The 21505-nt window shown below is 42.3% G+C and overlaps 1 protein-coding gene across 1 annotated transcript in view; it reads right to left on the bottom strand.

Moving 5' to 3' along the window:
- LOC147892183 (MADS-box protein J2-like) overlaps positions 1–17267 on the bottom strand; it is a 72997-nt gene extending 55730 nt beyond the window's left edge. The window contains exon 1 of the mRNA XM_087388226.1: positions 17148–17267. The gene's annotated coding sequence lies outside the window, so the exon portion shown is untranslated. The remainder of the gene's footprint in view (positions 1–17147) is intronic.
- Positions 17268–21505: the final 4238 nt, after the last annotated feature.

Here is a 21505-nt window from a genome sequence, read left to right as displayed (position 1 = left end):
TGTAGGTACACTTGTATGAATCCCCAAATCTCCCACTAGCCGATCAAGCCATGTAGCCTCCTTGTAACCCTCTGTGGCTGCAACATACTCAGCCTCTGTGGTAGACAAAGCAACGCACTTCTGTGTGTGAGACATCCACGACACTGCACCACCTGCAAAGGTGAACACATAACTAGAAGTGGATCTCCTACTGTCCACATGCCTTGCATAGTCTGAATCTATGTACCCAAGTACATGCATGTCTCCTCTACCAAAGCCAGATGCACATCTCCTTGGTACCCGTCATGTACCTCATGATGCACTTAACTACCTCCCAATTCCTCTTTCCTGGATTAGCCATATACCGGCTAACAACTCCCACTGCAAATGCAATGTCTAGTCTAGTAGCTATCATAGCATACATAAGACTCCCAACTAATGATGCATAAGGAACCTTGGCCATCATGGCCCTCTCCTCATCTGATTTGAGACTATCACTATGACTCAGTTTCACATATGGAGGCAATGGAGTACTCACTGCCTTCCCCCCCTCCATATTGAAACGTTGCAATACTTTTGTAACATACTCTTTTTGTGAAAGCCAAAGGAGTTTCCTACTCCGATCACGCGTGATGCGCATACCAAGAATATGACCTGCAAATCCCAAATCCTTCATATCAAAGGCCTCATGCAACTTCGCCTTTAATGCATCTAGCTCATAAGTATTCTTGCTAGCCAATAGCATATCATCCACATATAGTGCCAAGATTATTAGGCTATTATCCTTAGCCCTTTTAGTGTAGAGGCAGTGATCAATTTCACTCCTTCTAAAACCCTGGGACCGAATGAAAGCATCAAACTTCTGATACCATTCTCTAGGCGCTTGCTTAAGACCATAGAGACTCTTTTTCAGCTTGCAAACTAAATGCTCTTTGCCCTTTTCTTCAAAGCCTTCCAGCTGCACCATGTAAATTTCCTCATGCAAATCCCCATGCAAGAAAGCTGTCTTGACATCCATCTGCATAAGCTCCATATCCTCTAATGCCACTAGTCCAAGCATGCATCTAAGTGTGGTCATGTTCACAACCGGAGAGAATATCTCATCAAAGTCCACACCCTTCTCTTGCTTGAGCCCTTTAGCGACCAAACGGGCCTTGTACCTAGGCACATCATCACCTTTGACCTTCATTTTGTAGACCCATTTACATGGCAATGCTTTCTTTCCATGTGGCAAAGAAACCAAGTCCCAAGTCTTATTCTTCATAAGTGAACTCATCTCTGATTGCATAGCATACTCCCACTTGCATTGATCCTCCCGCATCATAGCCTCTCTGTAGCAAGAAGGCTCCCTGCAATCAGTAAGCATCACATGGTCTACCCCTAGAACAAACTTATCAGGCGGTCTAGACACTTTAGAAGATCTTCTCAAGGGCATTTCAGCTTGCTGTCCCACCTGCATGTCAGCCACATTTGGCTCATCATTTCCACCAATAGATGATCCATCATCTACCCTTGATTGTATACCTGTGGGAGTACTTGGTGGTACCATTTCTTGCACATTTGGTGCATGGACAGTTTACTGTCTATCAACATATGCAGGTGGATTCACATCCTGGAAAGTGATTCTCCTCATTTCCACATCCCTCATGGGTGCCTTATGCATCTTCTTCTCATTCAAGACTACATCATGGCTGCGTATGATCTTCTTTGCTTCTGGATCCCAGAGACGATAGCCCATCTCTCCACTTTCACCATAACCCAAAAAGATGCATTCCCTGGACTTAGGATCTAGCTTCTTTCGAAGCTCTTTTGGCACATGTGCATATGCCTCACACCCAAATATATGCAAATGAGAGTAAGAGGGCTTCTTGCCACTCCATGCCTCTTCAAGAATACCACCATCCAAACTCTTACTAGGTGATCTATTGATCACATGCACTGCAGTCTTCATTGCCTCAGCCCAAAAACCACCAGAAAGACTTGCATTGGAAAGCATGCATTGCAACCTTTCTTGAATGGTATGGTTCATCTTTTCTGCAACTAGATTTTGCTCTGGAGTATGAGGGGATGTGAGCTCCCTCTTAATCCCATGTGTATCGTAGAAATATTGAAAGTCATGAGAGAGATACTCTCCACCATTGTCAGTCCGTAGGCATTTAAGCGTTCTACCTGACTAATTCTCAACCAAGGCCAACCATTCTGAAATACCTAGAACACATCACTCTTCTGAGCTATAGCATAAGCCCACACTTTCCTAGTTGCATCATCAATGAATGTCATAGTATTCAACCCCGCCTAATGACCGTGTAGGCATGGGACCACATAGATCTGAATGCACCAAATCAAGCTTTTCAAACTCTTTCTTTCCCCTTCTTTTATGGGCTGATTTAGTATGCTTCCCATAGAGACAGTCCTCACAAAATTCAAAATCAGAGAAACTCAAATGCGGTACATAACTCAAACGGCATAAGAGTTTCATTCCATTATGGCTCATGTGCCCCAACCTGTAATGCCACAAAGAAGTGCTTGGCTGCTCGGTTATTGCAACAACATGATCAAATACCCCTGATACATGTAAGGGATACAAAGTCCCACACTTGGCACCCTTGGCCAAAAGCATAGAGCCCTTCTGAATTCTCCAACTCTGAAAGCCAAAAGTGGTGTGAAAACCAGCATCATCTAGCTGACCCACTGAAATAAGACTCTTGGTCAACTTAGGCACATGTCTCACATGTTTCAAAACAAATGCAGACCCATTTGCAAAAGAAAACTTTATGTCACGTGCTCCCACTATGTCACATGCATAGTCATTTCCAAGATGCACACAACCTGTCTTTCCACTTGCATAAGTGGAGAACCATTCCCTATGGGGAGTAACATAGAATGAAGCACCAGCATCCGAAATCCAATCTTGGGAATATGCATCATCTGAAGTGGTAAGCAACTTTGCAGATAAACTGGACATGAAGAGAACGTCATTGTCACTATCATGTGTGACTGCATTGATCTCCTCGATCTTCACTTTTCCTTTGTCCTCCCTTGGACTCTCTTCCTTTTGATTTGCACCCCAATTTGCATTTTTTTTCTTATCCTTTTGCTCTCTTTTCAGCTTGTAGCAATCCTTTTTCATATGGCCCTTCTTGCCACAATGGTAACACTCAATGTTCTGTGCCCTAGATTTGCTACGAGACTTCCCTCTTTCTTGGGACTTCCCCTTGAACTGTGATCTGCCCCTTTGCACATTTAAGGCTGCTGCTTGTTGCCATCCATAGACTTCCGTCTAATCTCCTCGGCCAACAAGCTATCCACAGCATCATCAAATTTCAATACTCCACCAGGTGTAGAGTTACTGACAGCTATACGTAAGGTATCCCATGAGGATGGTAATGAACATAAGCGAAATATTGCCTTAGTCTCCACATCGAAATTCATCTTCTGAGCCGGAAGCTGGCTGAAAATAATATTGAATTCATTCAAGTGAGAAGCAATGGAGACCCCTTCCTTCATCTGCAGCTCAAACAACCTCTTCATGAGGTAAACTTTATTAGAGGCAGTTTCCTTCTCATAAGTGGCACACAGTTTCTTCCACAAATCTTTCGTAGTCTGCTCATTTACTACTGTGAAATAAACTGACTCTACAAGATGAAGTCTAATAGTAGACTTTGCTAATGCATCCAACTCATTCCAATCATCCTCAGACATATTTGCAGGCTTAGCTTCAATCCTTGCCAAGGGTTTAATCTGCTTCTTTTGAATAAGCACATCCCTTATTTGTTCTTTCCACAAAGGAAAGTTTGTCCCATCAAACTTTTTAATGCTGAAAAACTCCTTTTCAGACATGGAAGAGGATGCCATGATGCAAATGAAACAAAATCCCAAATGCTAGTGCTTGCAAGAGAGAATCACACCAAATACCAGGTGCACCCAAATGTGTATGCCACAATAGAGTGAAATATCACCAAAACTCAAAGCTCAAAGCATCAAAAGATGCATCTGACTCATATATACTATGCATCCATATGAGCAAATCTGGCCCAAAAGAAAATGCCAATAAGTGCCAAATGACTCAAGCATAAACACCGTCCACTGGCATATGCATCAATAATATCTCATCCAAGAGAGCATAGCATTATCAGTGCATCACCTGCAATGTGTCAAAGCTGTCCCTCAGCATAAAATAGCATCCATGTGCAAAGCGTCCATAAAAAATAGCATCCCACAAGACAATTTGGGCCTATCAGCGCATCCAATAAGGACCGTAATGCATCCAAATGGCCTATAAATCATCCACTGCAACTCAATGCATACCACAAATGAACACACACTGCTCAAACTGCAACCAGAGTGATCTGCACAAGGTATGCTCAAGAAATCATAGTCCCACGATAATGACCGCTACTGAAAATAGAACCTGAGATGCCTCAAAACATAGGCGCCATTGCATAATCATACTCAGCAAGAAAATCTGCAAATATCTCTCTTCTGCCAGAACTCTGAAATCCCAACCGATGAGTGAGAAATGGGAGTCAACACTTATCCACTGCCATGTGGCATGAATCTAAGGTTTCAAAACCTTAGAATGAAAAAATGCATAACAGAGAGATGAAATCGAATATACAGAGATCTATAACTCTGAAAATCCTCCACCGAATCATGCAAGAACTGACAGGTAGGGGTTTTTGGGCGTCCGGAATGCAATGGGACAAATGGTTTTGGAAACCGTGGTCTCAATCACTGGGTCCAACACACGGACTCAAAAACGTTTTTGGAAACAGAGCTATTTGTAAACTGCACCGGAGTGCGAACGATGAGCAACATAGAAGTTTTAGGACCTCTTGAGTCCACCGGAGTTGACATATCTACAAATGGATGCTCCAAACTTGAGTTCCAACACCCGGGCAAAAAACGCAGAAACTGACACAGTGAGTCAGAAATCCAATGAAATGATCCTAGATTCAAGAATGAAGGTGTTTCCAACCTCTTGAAGTGAAGTGGATACCAAAAGCAAGCAATAGTTGCCTTTACAAGTCAATACGGAGTCTCTGTCATCGAACAGAACAGGGAAAAGCTCAAAAAACCACTTTTTCTTTGAAAACACTTAACAGGCTCTCAAAACCACTTCGCAAAACCAAAGTAACTTTTCCAAAGGTTCTTCCAAGGTCTCTGCACATTCGGATGCAAGTAAAGTCACCCACAAAGCTTCCCATAGAGCTTCTCCTTCCTTCCACAGAGCTACTGAGCTTCAAGCATTCACGCATGCTCAGCTAGATCACCCGGGCTCTGATACCAGTTGAGAGTGCTCTCAATGGAAGTAAGAATGGAAGAAGGAGAGAGAGAGAGAGAGAGAGATAGTGAGCCACACAAGTTTTGGTGGGTGCAGAACCACCCTAATCTTCTTTTTCATTCATTTATATATGTGTTTGAGTGTTGTACATAACCGAGGTAAAGGCACAGTGACCTTTAAACGTCACAGGTGGGCAGACCTGTAAACAGCCCCTATGGGCTACTCCTCTTACGGGGACCACTCAAACCATCCCCCCCCCCTCAACCCATGCTTGACCCTTCTTCCATCCCCCCCCCCTCAACCCATGCTTGACCCTTCTTCCATATGCACCTCCTCCAAACAAATCTACAAGTCATTCAAAAGGCGGTGGGCCCTTCTCGTTGAATTTTCCCCCCCTCTCAGCTTGTTACAAGCCTACCCCCTCCTCTTCTCTGGTCCAGCTCCATTCTCCCTCCATTTTTCAAACATGGGAACTCATTTGGCAACTTCCCTGCCCTCTCCTGCTCTGGTCCATTGTCTTTCTCCCTCTCCAGCACCTCCTGTAGGAGTTGCTCATTCTCTCTCCATTCCTAGCTATATCACCTCCTACAATAGCAGTTGCTCATCCCCCTCTTCTCTTTCTCCCTCCATTCCTAGCTACAGTACCTCGTGTAGTGGCTGCTCATCCCCCTATGCTCTTTCTCCCTCCATTCCTAGATATAACACCTCTTGGAGTAGCTGCTCATCCCCCTCTGCTCTTTCTCCCTCCATTCCTAGATACAGCACTCTTGGAGCTTCTCTCAATCTTCAGTTGCACCCTCTATACCTTCTCCCTCTCTCTCCCTCTATCAGAGCTACTCTCTCCCTCCAAGCTGCACTTTCTAGTCCACTATTACTGTTGTGACCTCTATACAAGCATGGTGAGGAGATGATACATGTACTCTATGTCCCACAGGAGAAAAAATGTACTGGGTGAATGGGTGCCTTGCTCTTACAGCTTGAATGATTGAATAGTCATGAGAGGATCTACCAAGGGTCCACATAAGCTTCCCAAGAGCAAAAGAGGTTATCTTTTGCATGAATGGAAGGGCCGCATCATGAAGTTCAAGCTTGGGAAGAAAGGATGGCTGGCAAAGGTGCAATACATCTACATAATGAAGGACAAGCACCTTCCTCCATCAAGCAACCAATCGACAATGCCATCGCATTGTAAGTCTGCATTTTGTGTAAGATTTCAAAGTGTAATGAGTCAGTTTGAAATTGTATTTTGAAATAGCACTAGTGTAATGAGTCAGTTTGAAATTGCATTTTGAAATAGCACTTATGCATACCAGATGTGTTTCCTTTAGAATTTGAGGAGTGGGAACCAGTCGAGTGCTTCTTAGGTAAGTTTACTGCCATTCATGAGGATTTAGGAAGGCAAATGCATATTGGAGAGAAGTCCTCTGCTTTGAAACATAGAAATATCTATTGGTATAATGCCAAGTGCATTACTCCAAGGATGGCATCAGGCTATGGCCATCTTCAATGCATTGCAACACCACAACTTGAAGACATGGATTGCACATGGTAGACACAAGAAGAGTGCAATCATACAAGGAAAAGATTGCAAAGGATGTGGGCATGGCAATGAAGTCTGCATTTGGCTCTAAATGGGTAAGGTTGTCTTTGTTTATGCCTCTGCACATTTTTGTTGCTTGTTTTCAGAATATCCAGATGCACAGAACAAAAGCCATGTGGTCATGCAAGTGCCTACATGAGAATGCCCTTAAGGAATTGCTTGGGGTGAATTGGGGAAGCAGGTCAAGTGAATAAAAGGGTGATCTGTTTCAATGCCATGTATGTTAGGACAATGTGGTACCACATCTCGCGCCAAATGTTATATTATGCTTTCCAATATAGGCGCTAGAAGAAAATAGGTGGCAATTGGCTCCCCCTTGACTCTAACAATGATCATAATACAGGGGTAAGTTTATGTATTGGTTCTCATTTAGGAGATGTCAAGAATGTGATTGTCACATCATAGTGGACTCTCAGGGGCATGCGGGAACACCTATTGGAGGATGGCATATTTGGGTCCTTTCACTTTACCTTAAATGGTGAAAAGATAGGAAAGCGCAGAGAAGAGCATGCATAGTGCCATTTTTATCCCTCCTGCAATATTGAAGGTTGTAAACGATGTGGGGTGGAGCAATTGTGGATTTTGACATTTTTAAATTAATAGTGGTGTAATTCATTTTGATGTTTTGAATGGTTTTGTTTCATGTCAATGTCAAGTTTTTCCCCAAAAAATTATAATTCTTTTTATTATTTATATTTAGAACATTTGGATATATATAGGTTATAAAGTTACTTTAGTTTCAAAGTTTCACTATCATAGCCATAGTTCTCCTAGCTACCAAACTACCATGGATTCTGCTAGGTCTGCCTTTCATGATTTCATCTCCCGTACTCCATTAGTTGATAGAGAGGAGGAGTTATTTCCAGTCTTTGATAAAATCATAGATGTCCTAGGCACCTACTTGGGAGCCCAGATGATTTTGAAGACCTCATCAAGTACATGCAAGACCACATCACGAGTTTTGCATATCAACTTGATGAGTCTACAAAAAGATGGGTCCCAATTGATTATTTGAAGTACTTGTTAAATCAAGAACCCAGGTTTGTGAAGCGTTTAGATTGCTTTCGAGCCCAGCTCACACCCCTAGGGTTTAGGGAGGTGGACATCCTAGCATGCGGAGTCGTTGGAAACACAGGAAATAGTTTCCTATCCTGGAAAATTACCTTTATTTTCCTTCTCCAGGAGGAACAAATGGAAGAGGAGGCCTCAACCTCAAGACCTCTGCCCCTGCCCCTGCCCCTTCCCTTTTCGATCCTCTTATTTCTGTAGATGAGCCCAACATCTACAATGAAGAGCCCATAGATGAAGAAGCTGAGGAGTGGGAAGCTACATTGGCCCTAGAAGTGCTCTAGTGACCTCCTGAACCCAACTCTACTCAAATTCCATCCACCTTGGGCACCACCTCTATTGACCCCGCAATAGTGATATGGTTTCTTGCTCCCCTTCTTGTCAATGGAGAACAATATCTCTTTTTCCATGACATCGAGGTTATGTTTGGTCTCCGAGAGGATGAAGCACTTGGTGTCCTATGTCGATACAAGGTGGACATGACTATGCAAGAACCTAGGTTTTTGGGAGCAAATGATTCAATAGAAGAGGTTCTTGCTTTAACGCTGGCCAAAATCAAAGATGCTAAGACATCAATCTACTTCGACCTACCTAATGTTCCAAAAGAAGCCTCCACATCTCACTCCAAACAGTAGGAGGCCTCTGGATTCATCCTCATTGACAAAGAGGAAGGAATTGAGCATGACGACTCCATAGTGGTAAGAAACTATGAGCTTTGAATTTTTTCTCTCTTGGTATAATTTTGCTTTAACGGAATTCTAATGTAATGTTGGACTGTTGCAGGAGGCATTTGAGGTCGACCTATTCTCATCTCTGGAATGCCTTGTTCACGATAGCTTCAGTTGAGATCACTCACTGGCACATTACCTTAGCCAAGCAAAAGGGCGCTTTGTGGTTATCCACAAAATTTTTCTCCACATGGCACTGATGACCTCCTGAAGTGCAAGGCCTTGTCATGAGTGATTGGTCATGCTGACATCAATCGCAATGCTGACAAGGTCATTTTGCTGAACCGCATGGCTGCCCTCAATGCCTTTGGAACCAATTTTCAAGGTATGGCATTGACGGCAGTAGCGATGTCCCTGGCCAGCAATGACAATAGTGTTGACTCTCTATCGCCTAGGTTTAGAGCTAGGAGTGTATTTGGGAAATCAAATCCGATGCTCAGTGTTTTAGAGAAGAGAGAAAGGCTCGGAAGCCTTATTATATACAACTTTTATTTTATATAAATATAGATATACTTTTTATACAGTGCCCCATTTTGTATTCTTTTACAAAATTTATTTTATACTGTCATTGTATTTTGTAACTTTAATTGTTGTTGCCATTAATATTTTCATTCACTCTTTTGTTCAAAAGCATGCTATCAGATACATTTTTACGCAATAATGGTCATTTCGAAACTTGCATAAACTGATGGAAAGCATAACATAACATGTATAATAACATGGGAATAGTAATAGAACATAAAAATATCTTTTATTCATTGGCCTCAAAGGGCAGCGATTTACAAAATGATTCATGTTTCACCAAATGAACCTAAACAACATCTAGGGCCTAAGGGAGGGATCGGAGCCGGATGCGCTTGGCGAGTGTAAGGTCCTTGTGCATCACTGTTACTCTTTTGGCATGGATAGCACAAAAGTTCATGTCTTCAAAAAGACCTACTGTCATCTGCTCCATTGCCTCCTGAATTGCTCCCATAGCACCTGAAGTGAAACACACATCATCCTTGTAATGTTGTGCTATTTCATGTACAACACACTGGAAGGGTGCATGGGGAATGAGATTGTCCACAGTTTCCGGATCTCTTGAAGTGCCTTCACACCTAATTTTTGGTGCCTCTTAATCTTTGGGGGACCCTGCACTGGCCTCTGAACATGGCCCCATGGCCACTTGTCTGCTTTGAACTTCTTTCGCCTCTCCTCCCTTGCAACCTCCTCTTCAGACTCCTCTTCCTATGTCTAGTGGGTCCTTCCAGGTGGCTTGCGTGCATAGGGGTCTTGTTTGTCCTTGGTCCCTTTTCCTTTTGATGAGGATGTGAGATAGCATTCTAAGGCTCTTGCTCAGCTCGTACTAGAGGCTCCTCATATGTGACAATATCGAGGCACAGAGGGTTGATGGTGCTCTTCCGTGCAGTTTGCTTGGTTGGAGGATTGGGGCCAAGGTTCATTATATTTGTGAGTTCGCCAACTACTTCCTCTTGTTGTGGCCCCTTTAATCACTCCATCTCCTCTCTTTGCCTTTCTTGGTCCCCTTGTTGGTCTAGATGCTCCATGCCAGGACCCCACGGAGGAGGGAGGGGTAGTTTATCATGATGGATTGGACTATTTTGTCCCTCTTGGATCCTTCCTCGTGCAGGGATTTCTCATGGTGCTGAGATCCCTAGGATCCCCCATGAGAGTCGGATGGTGGGGACTCGCATTGTTGGGACTCTTGGTGATGAAAACCGCCTTCAGATTCCTGCTGATCATTGCCCTCTTGGCCACTCCATCTCCTCTCTTTGCCTTTCTTGGTCCCCTTGTTGGTCTAGATGCTCCATGCCAGGACCCCACGGAGGAGGGAGGGGTAGTTTATCATGATGGATTGGACTATTTTGTCCCTCTTGGATCCTTCCTCGTGCAGGGATTCCTCATGGTGCTGAGATCCCTAGGATCCCCCATGAGAGTCGGATGGTGGGGACTCGCGTTGTTGGGACTCTTGGTGATGAAAACCGCCTTCAGATTCCTGCTGATCATTGCCCTCTAGCCACTAGGGCTTGCAGTGTGTTTCGAGGCCATGGAGTTGTGAGGAGGAGAGCGAGTGGCATCTAAACGGTGTCCAGTGGGTCTAGCAGTTTGTTTAACTCGTGCCATAGAAATGAGGGATTTTAGGGTTTTGAAGTGCTTCATATAGTCTTTTTTAAAGCACTTTAGGATTTTTCTTTTAAATTAGGGTTTTTTGAGTGCACCCTCTCCCCCCCGGATCTTTTGTCCCCAGTTCGGTAATACTTAATCCTTACCACCCTCCTGTTGGAAAGGTCACCTCCCCATCTGTAAGCCCCCAAATGAGGAGAGCATGGGGGAGGGAGACCTAGGGCAGGATGTGCCCTAAAAGAAGAGAGGCGGGTACCTAGCTGATCTGCAGGAGCATAAGGCGGAGCAGAGGACAGCAGTATAAAATTTGGGGAATCAACCTTGCAGCCCGTATTCTCCTCTTTCGGGCACCACTATTGGTTGACAATGCATCCATAGATTGCAATTGTCTTTTTCTTTCCATTCCCAAAGGTGTTCCCTTCAACTTTTGTACTCGTTTTATCGACTTCTCTCATTCCTTCTCCACAGCATGTTGAACTTGGCCATAGATAGACCTTTCCAAATCTTGTTTGCTTTGAGCAAGCTTTTGGATTGATTCTTCCAATTCTTGTCACTCCAAGTCCAGTGCATGTGCTTTGTCTCTGAGTTCTTTGTTTTGCAATTGGAGATCTTACATACTATTATGCATTGCCACAATAGTAATATTTCCCAAATGTGCAAGATCTTTTGCTTGGACTCTCTGCACCTCGCTTGCTTGCATAGCCAATGTCTAAGAATGGTTCAATCGATTGCAATAACCGAGCAATCCAGCATGTCCATTGCCAACAAACCAAACAACATCATGCACTATATGAAAAGTAGGACTCTTTTGGGTGGCAGGGTCTAAAGGATACAAGTTTCCATCCACCCAAAGGTCAAGAATATGCTTCTTTCCTTGCAATCGAAGACTATAGAGCACACTTTCAGGAGTTCCACTATATCCCAAACAGTGTGTGCTTGCATATTCTTCCTCTAGTTGTAGGTTCACATGGTACTTGTTGGATATGTCCTCGAATGGTTCCATGAGTACTCAAAGAGAGGTATCAGTGATGCAGGCTAAAATATAGGATCGTGCATGTATAGTACCACATATAGCAATCTCATCCACCAAATGCACTATGAGATGTAGTTGGCTTGTGAGAATAGAACATGGAAATGTCTCCTCCACTAAACAAACCGCCTCCACTAACATAACTCGAGCATTCTCAAGTGTGGTGGGATCTATTTCCTTTGAGCTCACATACCCCACAAGCTCGCCCATCTTGTAAATACAATCTTTCACGTCCTTCGATGCACTATGTGAAATGCTAGTAGGTAGTATGAACTGAACCCGCGAGGAGGTGGTTGATTAGTTGCTTATAGCTATTCACTCACAAATTTGAAAGGAAAAAGATATTATGCACATAAAATACTTACTTGGAGCATCTTGTGCCAAATTAAAAGGGGATCATAACTCAAACATATGAATACCCATAGGTATCTCAATCAACCTTAACTTACAAACCCTTACCTTGTTTACGGTCACATCCCATTCTCCATACTTTGAGATATGATTGAGTGTAATCTTGCGTGCACGATACATGTTTCCTCGACATCGATCACACAGACATTTGATTTTTTGCTCCAACCACATTTCGCGATGGTGGATACGGAGGGATTCATCCTCATTGGAGCTACTTATTGAAGATGAAGACATCCTACAAACAAACAACCCACTAAATTTGCTCTTCTTCAAATGTTTAATTTAAACTCTGTGGCGCATCTAGAAGCGCGTCTAAAATCACGTCTAAAGGCGCATCTATAAGCGCGTCTACTCTGTGTATTTAGATGCACCTATAGACACGCTATTAGATGCGAGTATAGACATGGCTTTTAAACCTGCTTTTTAGCGTGCTGCTCGGCTTGCTTTTCTTCACATTACTTATACTTCGTGCGGCTTGCTTCCTTCCTTATTAGCAGATCCATAGTTTCGACACTTAAGAGGAAGGCTCCCATACTTACTTCCAAGCTTACACTTAAGAGGAAGGCACCCACACTTACTTCTAAGCTTAAAGGAGAGGAGGACGAACAAGGAGGAGAAGCAACTTTAAAAAAGAAAGAAGAACCTTCCATACCTCTATCCAAGTAAGTCTTTTTTCATTTGGAAGTTTGCTCTCTTTAGATTTGTACTTTCTCGTATCCAAGAAGCGCATGATCTGGGTATCAGTGTCACGTTTGTCTGTCAGGCACAAATGTCCTTTTCTACTTTTTAGGAATCTCGTCTGTCGGAGCGCGTCTATAGGCGCGTCTCAGAGCGCGTCTAAAAGCACATCTATAGGCACATCTAAATGCGCGTCTAGCCTATTTGCAGACACTGATAGATGTGTCGATAGGTGCTCTGTTAGATGCTCTGTTAGACACTCTATTAGACGCTCTGTTAGACACATCTATAGATGCGTAAATCAGATGCGTCTATAGACGCGCTCTGACAGTAAGCCTCTCTTCCCTTCCCCTTTCTTCTCAGCTCATCAGTAATAGATTTTTTTCCTTTTTTCCAGTTCAACATGTGGCCAGAAGCGCTTCCAGCTCACCTGATCCCCGGGAATCTATTTGGAAGGACTTATATAACCTTTTAGGGCACCCTCCTAGTCCTGCGGAGTTATACGGGTATATGACGGGTACTCTAAACACTCCCCAGGAGTCGGCACTACAGACTCCAAGCCACCCCACACCGCCTGAGATCACCCCAGTAGAGTTAGCATAGCCGTCTTATGCCCCTTCTTATGCCCCTTCCCCCATACCGTCTTATGCCCCTTCCCCCATGCCGTCTTATGTCCCTTCTGCCATCCCGTCTTATGCCCCTTCCCCCATGCCGTCAGGAGGTCCTTTTGTCTCGCAGAGCCGTCGACATACTCCTATGCTGTCGAGACTCGGTTCTCTAGCTACGAGTGGTCATCATAGTCCCGTGCAGTCTCCAGCTATGAGTGGCCAGCGTACAAGCTCGACACGACAGGGTAGTAGGTGTAGTAGCAGGGAGAGCGGTGGGGGATGCATGGCACAGTGCTTTGGGCCATGTGGTGGTGGGGAGGATGATGATTCAGATGATTTAGACGTGCCTCTGGGTGATGGTACGATTTATTATGACATCACTCAGACAGGAGGCATCTTGATGGATGCGCGGGGGAAGGACATCATGGCCTTCATGCGCTCTGTAATTACTAATAATTACAGAGATTGCTTTATCCACTACAAAGACCACCCAAAGAGGTTGGCTGATGAGACCCTCGCTACTGTTCGCTCTAGGTATCCTAACCCCCCCAATTGCCAGTTCACAGATAAATGGGCCAAGTCAAAGATTGTTACGATACTTGGCAATAAAAGATCTTCGCTGAAGAGGCAGGCACTAGCGGAGCTTACCAGGCTTGAGGCAGGTCAACCACCAAGGGGCCCGCCCCGCACCACTCACAAGCGTGAGTGGAAGAAGGCAATGAAGTCAGCGAGGGAGGACCCCAGTCTGCAGCACGTGGAGGCACGGAGGATCTAGATGGAGAAATATGGAAGCGTGCATTTTGGAGCAAGGGGTGTTGAATCATGGGAGGCCCAATTTGTAAGTATCGATCTCAAATTATATTGCTTATGTAGTTTATTAGGAGGTTGTTTCTTTGTACTAATCCCTCCACAAAGTGTGTCGTCATGCAGCTTGAGATCATGGGCAGATACCCTACTCCTGTGGAGACAGCCTACCACCGCCACCATCGCAGAGGAGATACATGGAGGCACTTCTATGATGACGGATTGATTACTGAGGAGCAGTATACCCGAGCTATTGGAGCGGCCCCCCAGGTATTTGAAAGTAATTAAATAACGCCAAAATTATAAGTAAAGATTTGATTTTTCATACATTGATATATGTTATCCCTTGTTTACAGGCCCGCGCACAAGACAATGAGGAAGAGGAGGAAGGAGGCACAGAAGGGAGCACAGAAGGGAGCGTGGAAGGGAGCGAGGACTTGGAGAACATAGATTAGTCGTACAAGTAGTGCTAGCTACTCTTTTTTGTACTTAAAGCCACTGGCTTGGCTTTGTGCCTCTTGTATATACACTCCTCTTAATTTTTTGTACTTGAAGCCACATGACATGGCTTAGCTTCGTGCTATATGTATATACAAGCACTTTTTGAGCTTTCAATTTTATTGCATTTTGGAGTTGTAATGTTTTATTTGGAATTGTAATTAAAATGCGGTTGGCTGTAAGAATTGAATTACACAATGTGGATATGGGATTGTTGTAACTATATAGCATACACAACATACACAGCATTCTGTAAATTTAAAAAAAAAAAAATAAAGCACGTCTATCAGTGCGTTTAAAAATGCGTTTATATACGCGTCTGTCTGTTTGACTTGCGTCTATATTTGCATCTATAAACGCGTTTATAGGCACGTCTATTTATGCGTCTAAGTGTGCATCTATATGCGCGTGTGTCTGATATATAGACGTGCAATTAGACGCGGGTCTCTAGACGTGAAAATAGATGCGCAAATAGACGCACCCGTAAGTTTTTTATTTAGTTCAGTAAATGCATCTGTGCGCACATCTATGGGTGCTTTGTCTTGTTGTGCACCTAACAAAAGACTAACTTGATTTGGCAAATAGGCCAACTAAAGCCCCGGACCTATTAACACAGCATGCACCCAACCTATTGACAAAGGCTCCTAATTGTGGATGTATATTGTGCCTATTTGCTGTTGATAATTCCTTGGATGGCATACCATTTTTGTTGACCTGTATGACTACTTGTGTGCACTATGCTGAGTGGATCTCATGACAATCATGGACGTCTATGTGGCTTGTCCACCTATCCTATGGGCTATGGGACTATTGTGTCTTGTCCCAGTTGCTCTACTGCCTGCGGCTTTCGGGAGTTTGGCATTTCCTTGTGGTTTCCCTCAGGTTAGGGAGAAGACAATGCGTTGAGAGATGCTGTGAGACTACACAACCAGACCATGGTTTCTTGATCATTCATCTAGAGACTCAATAGCGAAGCAGAGATCGGAGGGCCATAAAGGGCTAGCATTTAGTTTGGATGAGAACTCTTCTAATGCATGCGCTTCCACAAGGAGTCACCACAGAGACCTAGCCTCACCGATGCCATCACGCCTGATGGCTTGTTTAATGCCAACCACGCTAGATTACCCTCTGAGACACTGCCCTTTCTCATCAAGAGGTATCTTGAGGCACTACACAAGCTCTCAAAGTCTCTAATGGATTGACGTTGGTCAATAGCCTACAGTTTATTAGAAAATACTCGTGCCTTCCTAGCTAAAGTGTGTCATGAATGGCATTCGCATCATCAAGATTTTCTGAGCACACTTCTTCGACCTTATCCCCAGACGAAATAGTAATGACAAATCAGATAAAAGCAAAAAGACTCTGACTTGGCGTTATGGTACTTCCGTTAAGCAAATTCAAAATTCTTTGAGAGAAAAGGGACAGTTGTTGATGACGGCGAGTTGGACTTGGATGGATGGCATGGATGGTTGAAGAAAATGATGGGCATCATAAAATAAGGTAGGGGTTTGCATAGTAACTCGTGGTGATTCTTACATGATATATTGCCAACTTCTGAGGAAATTGGAGCGCAGATGGCTGCATGCATTTTTACTAGCGAAACAATTGTCTTTCCCTTATAGCTTGCAGAAGATGCAGAATGGCGTAGACACAAAGTTCTCCTGGAAGGATAGCCTGATAATTTGCGTAGAGGATGTCTGAGTGCTCGTCCGACTCTCCAACTCTTTACATATAGCAAAATGTAAGAAAATATTTTTCTAACTGAGAAAGGCCATTCAGTTCACGAGTCTTAATTTATACTTGTGAGGTAGCAAGACAAAACTTAAACGAACGATATCGGTTCCACAATATGATGACACTTACCTTCATTAGTGATTAATGAAATTCGGGAGACTGTCTGTGCTTGATGCCAAAAGAAACCGCCAGCAGCCAAGACTCAAAATACAATGATAACGCGGATAGCTAGGATATTCCAAAAGACTGATACTCGCACGAGAGATATTGTTGTGAGGACTGCTACAGAATGCGAAACGTCTTTGTATTGGTGTGAAACCCATACTTTAGACCCGCTGGCAATCTCAGTAAATACATGAAAGTCCGGTATGCTTAATGAAAAGGGTAAAGCTTGAATCTATGAAAGCCCAAATCGTAAAGACTACAGCTTATTCGTCGACCAGGCTGGTTGAGTTAAAGAAGGTAGACGAACAATAAATCACAAGGAATAAGCACACGGGTTAGACAGTTAAGCAATGCCATGAACTACATAGTGAAGTTTTGATTGCTGTGTCTCACAATCATCGAGGACGGCAAGCAACACAGATAGTCGGCATACCTGGAGCTTGCAAACTGAAAAAGTTTTCCTCTGCTTGAGAAGATAATAACAGCAACCTCGGCGTCGCAGAGAATAGACAGATCGTTCGCCTTCTTCAGCAAACCACCGCGTCGTTTGGAGAAGGTGGTAGCATTCTCAATTCGAAGAAGTTGGGTACCCTTGTGCCGAAGCTAGAGAAAAGGGTAAGTTTGCATGCCCTTATTCAGTGACTAGTTGTACTTACTCTTCAAAAACATAATGGATTGGATGAACTAAGTCTGCAAGGTATTTGACTTATACCACTAGATCCAATGTATAGTTAACTTCATATCAATCATCTACTACTCTCCATAGTGTTAAAGCTATATATAGCTCCCTCTAACTTGAACTAGGTATCACATACATATGTGTATCTTATGATCAATATGAATCAGTCTTTGGGAGTCTATTTGGTGTGTCTATCGTCTCTTCTTCTTCTCTCTCAACATGGTATCCAAACAACAACAATCTTGCTATTGTACGCTCACTCTAATAAAGAAAGACACAAAGTATTACTTGTTGATTTTACATAGCTATCTCAATATCTCATCGCTTATTTTCTCATGTCGATTTTAACATCTCTAACTTGATGTGTTTTTTTTTAGGTCTTTTGGTGCGAATTTGAGAAAATTATTGGTGGCGAAGGGACCAAAGATCTCTTTTCAAGATCACAGCTCTCGTCGTGCTCTTCGTTTTGAGCTATTACATGCACCGATAGGACTTCAGAGCAAAAAGTGATGCTTTCCATGACGACTACTCTTGTCTTGGTTTCGTGATCGGCACACTCGTAGTGCTTTTCTCCAAAAATATCTTGGTTTCGTGATCAACAAGCTCATAGTGCTTTTCTGTGTGTGTATGCTATTTCTAGCATACTCTCATCGCACGACTTATTTTTTTAGGCGTATCTTGAATTCTATATTGTCTGAATGACAATTGTGTTCTCGTTCATTGTCACAAGCTCCAACACATGTATTTTCTTGACCCAAAATGGAAACATCTATAATCATCAACGGATTTCCCTCTACCCAATGATCTATTCCTTTGTTTCAAGGACAAGGCCTTTCCGGCTGAAAAGTGAAGATGTTATTAATACTCGAAGGTGATAATCTTTATGATATTGTTCTTGGTGACCTCGTTTGTCCATCCCAACCTTTTGATGCAACTGCGAATCATGCTCTTGTGACTGAGGGCCCTCTCTTTGAGTAATGAAAATCTAAATCTGCTAATTGGTGTTCTCGTGATAAAGTAGATCATCAGTATATTTTATCTTCTCTATAGGATTCTCTGATGTTGGATGTATTTGTTCTTCCTTCTCCTCATGCTATATGGGAATATGTCATTGCTACTTTTGAGAAGAAATTTGTCACATAGATTCTTTATCTTTGCAATCTTTTATGAAATCCCTACAAAGTGGGAACTCCTATGGCAACTCATATTGAGTCATTCAAGAATATCACCAATCAACTTGCTATTGCTAGTGCACCTATTTCACAAAATCAATTGGTAACCTATCTTCTCGATATATTCCACGATCCATTATATGATAATATTGTTACCATCCTTTCTAATAGAAATGAGATTGATTTAAATCAAATATGTATTTCTTTGATTGATTATGCCCAACGACACGAGTGTCGATCCTCATGAAACTGTCATGATAACAACGCGTGATGTAGATTCAGAGATAGCTTGTGTTCTTGGTAAGCATCCTTTCCTCAAATATGGATGTGGTGGTCATCCGTACGGAGGTAGTGATTCTTCTCATCTTAAATATCATGAGAAACATTGTTCTTATCTCTAATTATTGGGCTTGACAATATGATGAGGAACATGGTGTTGCTAGTAAGCAGCCCCGCTTATACAAAAATTATGCTTGTGATTATTATGGTGGCAATCGTCCATCCTTTCGGTGTTACAAACATAATAAAGCATATGCTTAATTCCAACATACTCCTGTTATCGATGCCCATACACATCAAGAGGCAAATCATATCTATTCTGATGTTTGTTGAGAGAGGATAATTCATGTTCGAGAAGGTTCCACTTTTATTGTTGATTCTGGTGCTAATGGTAATGTGACATATCAATCTCAATGGTTACATAATTATCATGATATTCCTCACAAGAAACTACTTTATCTTGCTGATGACACTTGTTGTTAAGTCATGGGTGTTGGTGATTTATATCTTGGCACTCTTTCTTCAACAAGAGTCTTGCGAGGCATTCTCCATGTTCTAGATCTTCAGAGAAATCTTTTCTCTATTGCACGACTTGTTGATCTTGGTATCTTTATTGGCTTTGACCACACATAGTGTTGGATTGAAAAAGATGGACATACTATAGCAATTGCTCCTCAGCATGATAACCTCTTTGAACTTTTCTTAAATGATGATATTGCCAATGTGATTACAGCCCCTGGTGATCTGGACTGCAAGCTATGGCATCATCATTTTGTTCATTCAAATTTTTCCAAGTTACTTGCTATCAATCATCATGATCTTGTGGATGGTATGAATCGCCTAGCTCGTCCTTACATGGCCTCTATAAATATTGTGCTCTTGGCAAGCATCATCGAAAACCCTTTCATGTATCTACTTCAACTCATTCATATGCTTTATTGGATCTCATTCACACTGATATATGTGGACCTTTTCCTCCATCTAAGTCTTTCTACAAGTATTTGATCACTTTTTTTCAAGATATACAACTGTATTTCTCTTGCGACATAAGTCAGAGGCCTTATGAGTATTCAAGAAATATAAAATAGCCGCGGAACTTTATACTGGTTTTCATATCAAGACCCTTCATAGTGATAACAGTGGATAATATATTTCTAATATTTTTTATGATTATTGCATTAAGTATGGTATTCATCATGAATATAATGTTCCATACTCTCCTCAATAAAATGGTCCTATAGAGCGTAAGAATCGCACTTCTCTCTGATGCTATGCAATGTATGCTCCTTCATTCTAGATTATCTCGGAGCTTTTGGACAGAAGCAATTTTGACAGCCATCTTTGTTCAAAATTATCTTAAACAACTTCACCTTCTGGTAAGATATCAATCACAGCTTGGACAGGGAAGACTCCTTCTGTATCACATTTTTGAACTTTTGGCTACAAGTACCAAAAGTGACACTCAAAAAGCTAGATCCTCCTGGCCTGAAGGTCATATTCATTGAATATTCTCCTAATTCTAAAGGTTATAAATTCTATGATCCCTCTTCTAAGAAGGTGATAATCAATCATGATGCAATATTCAATGAGTAATTAGTGAGAGGGACATGGTCTACCGAGGATGCAGAGCATACTGAGTCCTTGCTTACTGTCTTTCCTTTTCTATTTCTGATGTCATTGCTATTCCTTCAATTGATGGCATCACCACTACTCCATCTGTACAGCAATGTCTTGACAATCTTGTTTTGCATCCTGCACACACACACGCTTTTGAGATAGTGTTGATATTTATGTTAATTTGCCTATTGGTTTTGAACATGGTTCTCTACATGATTGTGTTGATGACTTTGACATCATTGACCATGCAATGGTTTCTCATAAACACCCTAATACTTATATAGAAGCTATCTCGTTTATGCAAAAGGGTCAATGGAAAGAGGCCATGGAAGCTGAATATAATTCTTTAATCTCTAAAGGTACATGGGTTCTTACTGAACTACCTCCTGGTCATATCCCATCAAATGTAAGTGGGTTCATAAAACCAAAACCAAAGTCAATGGCTCTTTTCACAGGTTTAAAACTCATCCGGTTACAAAAGAATACTCACAAATTGTAGGATTTTATTATCAACATGCATTTTCACCTGTTGTTCGTAGTACAAGCATTTGAGTACTCGGATTTTGCTACTCAATTTGATTTTGAGATTCATCAAATGGATGTGAAAACTACTTTTCTTGATGGACATCTTAAAGAGGAGATTTATATGGAGCAGCCAGAAGGGTTCATACTTCCTAGTCAGGATCATCTTGTTTGTCGCCTTCATCGTGCTCTCTATGGTCTAAGACAAGCTTCCCATTCTTGATATATGAAAATTGATCAATTTCTCACATCTCAAGGTTTCAACTCTTGTGTCTCCAAACCCAAATTATATGTCAAACGTGATGGTGTTGTTTCTGTTATCCTAGCTCTTTGTGTGCATAACACCATACTTGTTTCCAACAATCTTGGTTATTTGCAACATGTTTATCCTCAGCATTTGATATGGTTGATCTTGGTGAAATTCATTCATGTCTTGGTATTCAAGTTCAACAATATCATCATAAGGGAATTCTACTACTTCGAGAAAAGAATTTCATTCATAATGAAGTTCAAAAGTTTGGT

This window comes from Dipteris shenzhenensis, chromosome 17 (genome assembly GCF_047967505.1).
Source record: "Dipteris shenzhenensis isolate YYH24624 ecotype China chromosome 17, Dip_SZ_1.0, whole genome shotgun sequence".
NCBI classification, from domain to species: Eukaryota; Viridiplantae; Streptophyta; class Polypodiopsida; order Gleicheniales; family Dipteridaceae; genus Dipteris; species Dipteris shenzhenensis.
The sequence above is the reverse complement of the archived record's forward strand: the minus strand, read 5'-3'. Positions and strand labels throughout refer to the sequence as shown.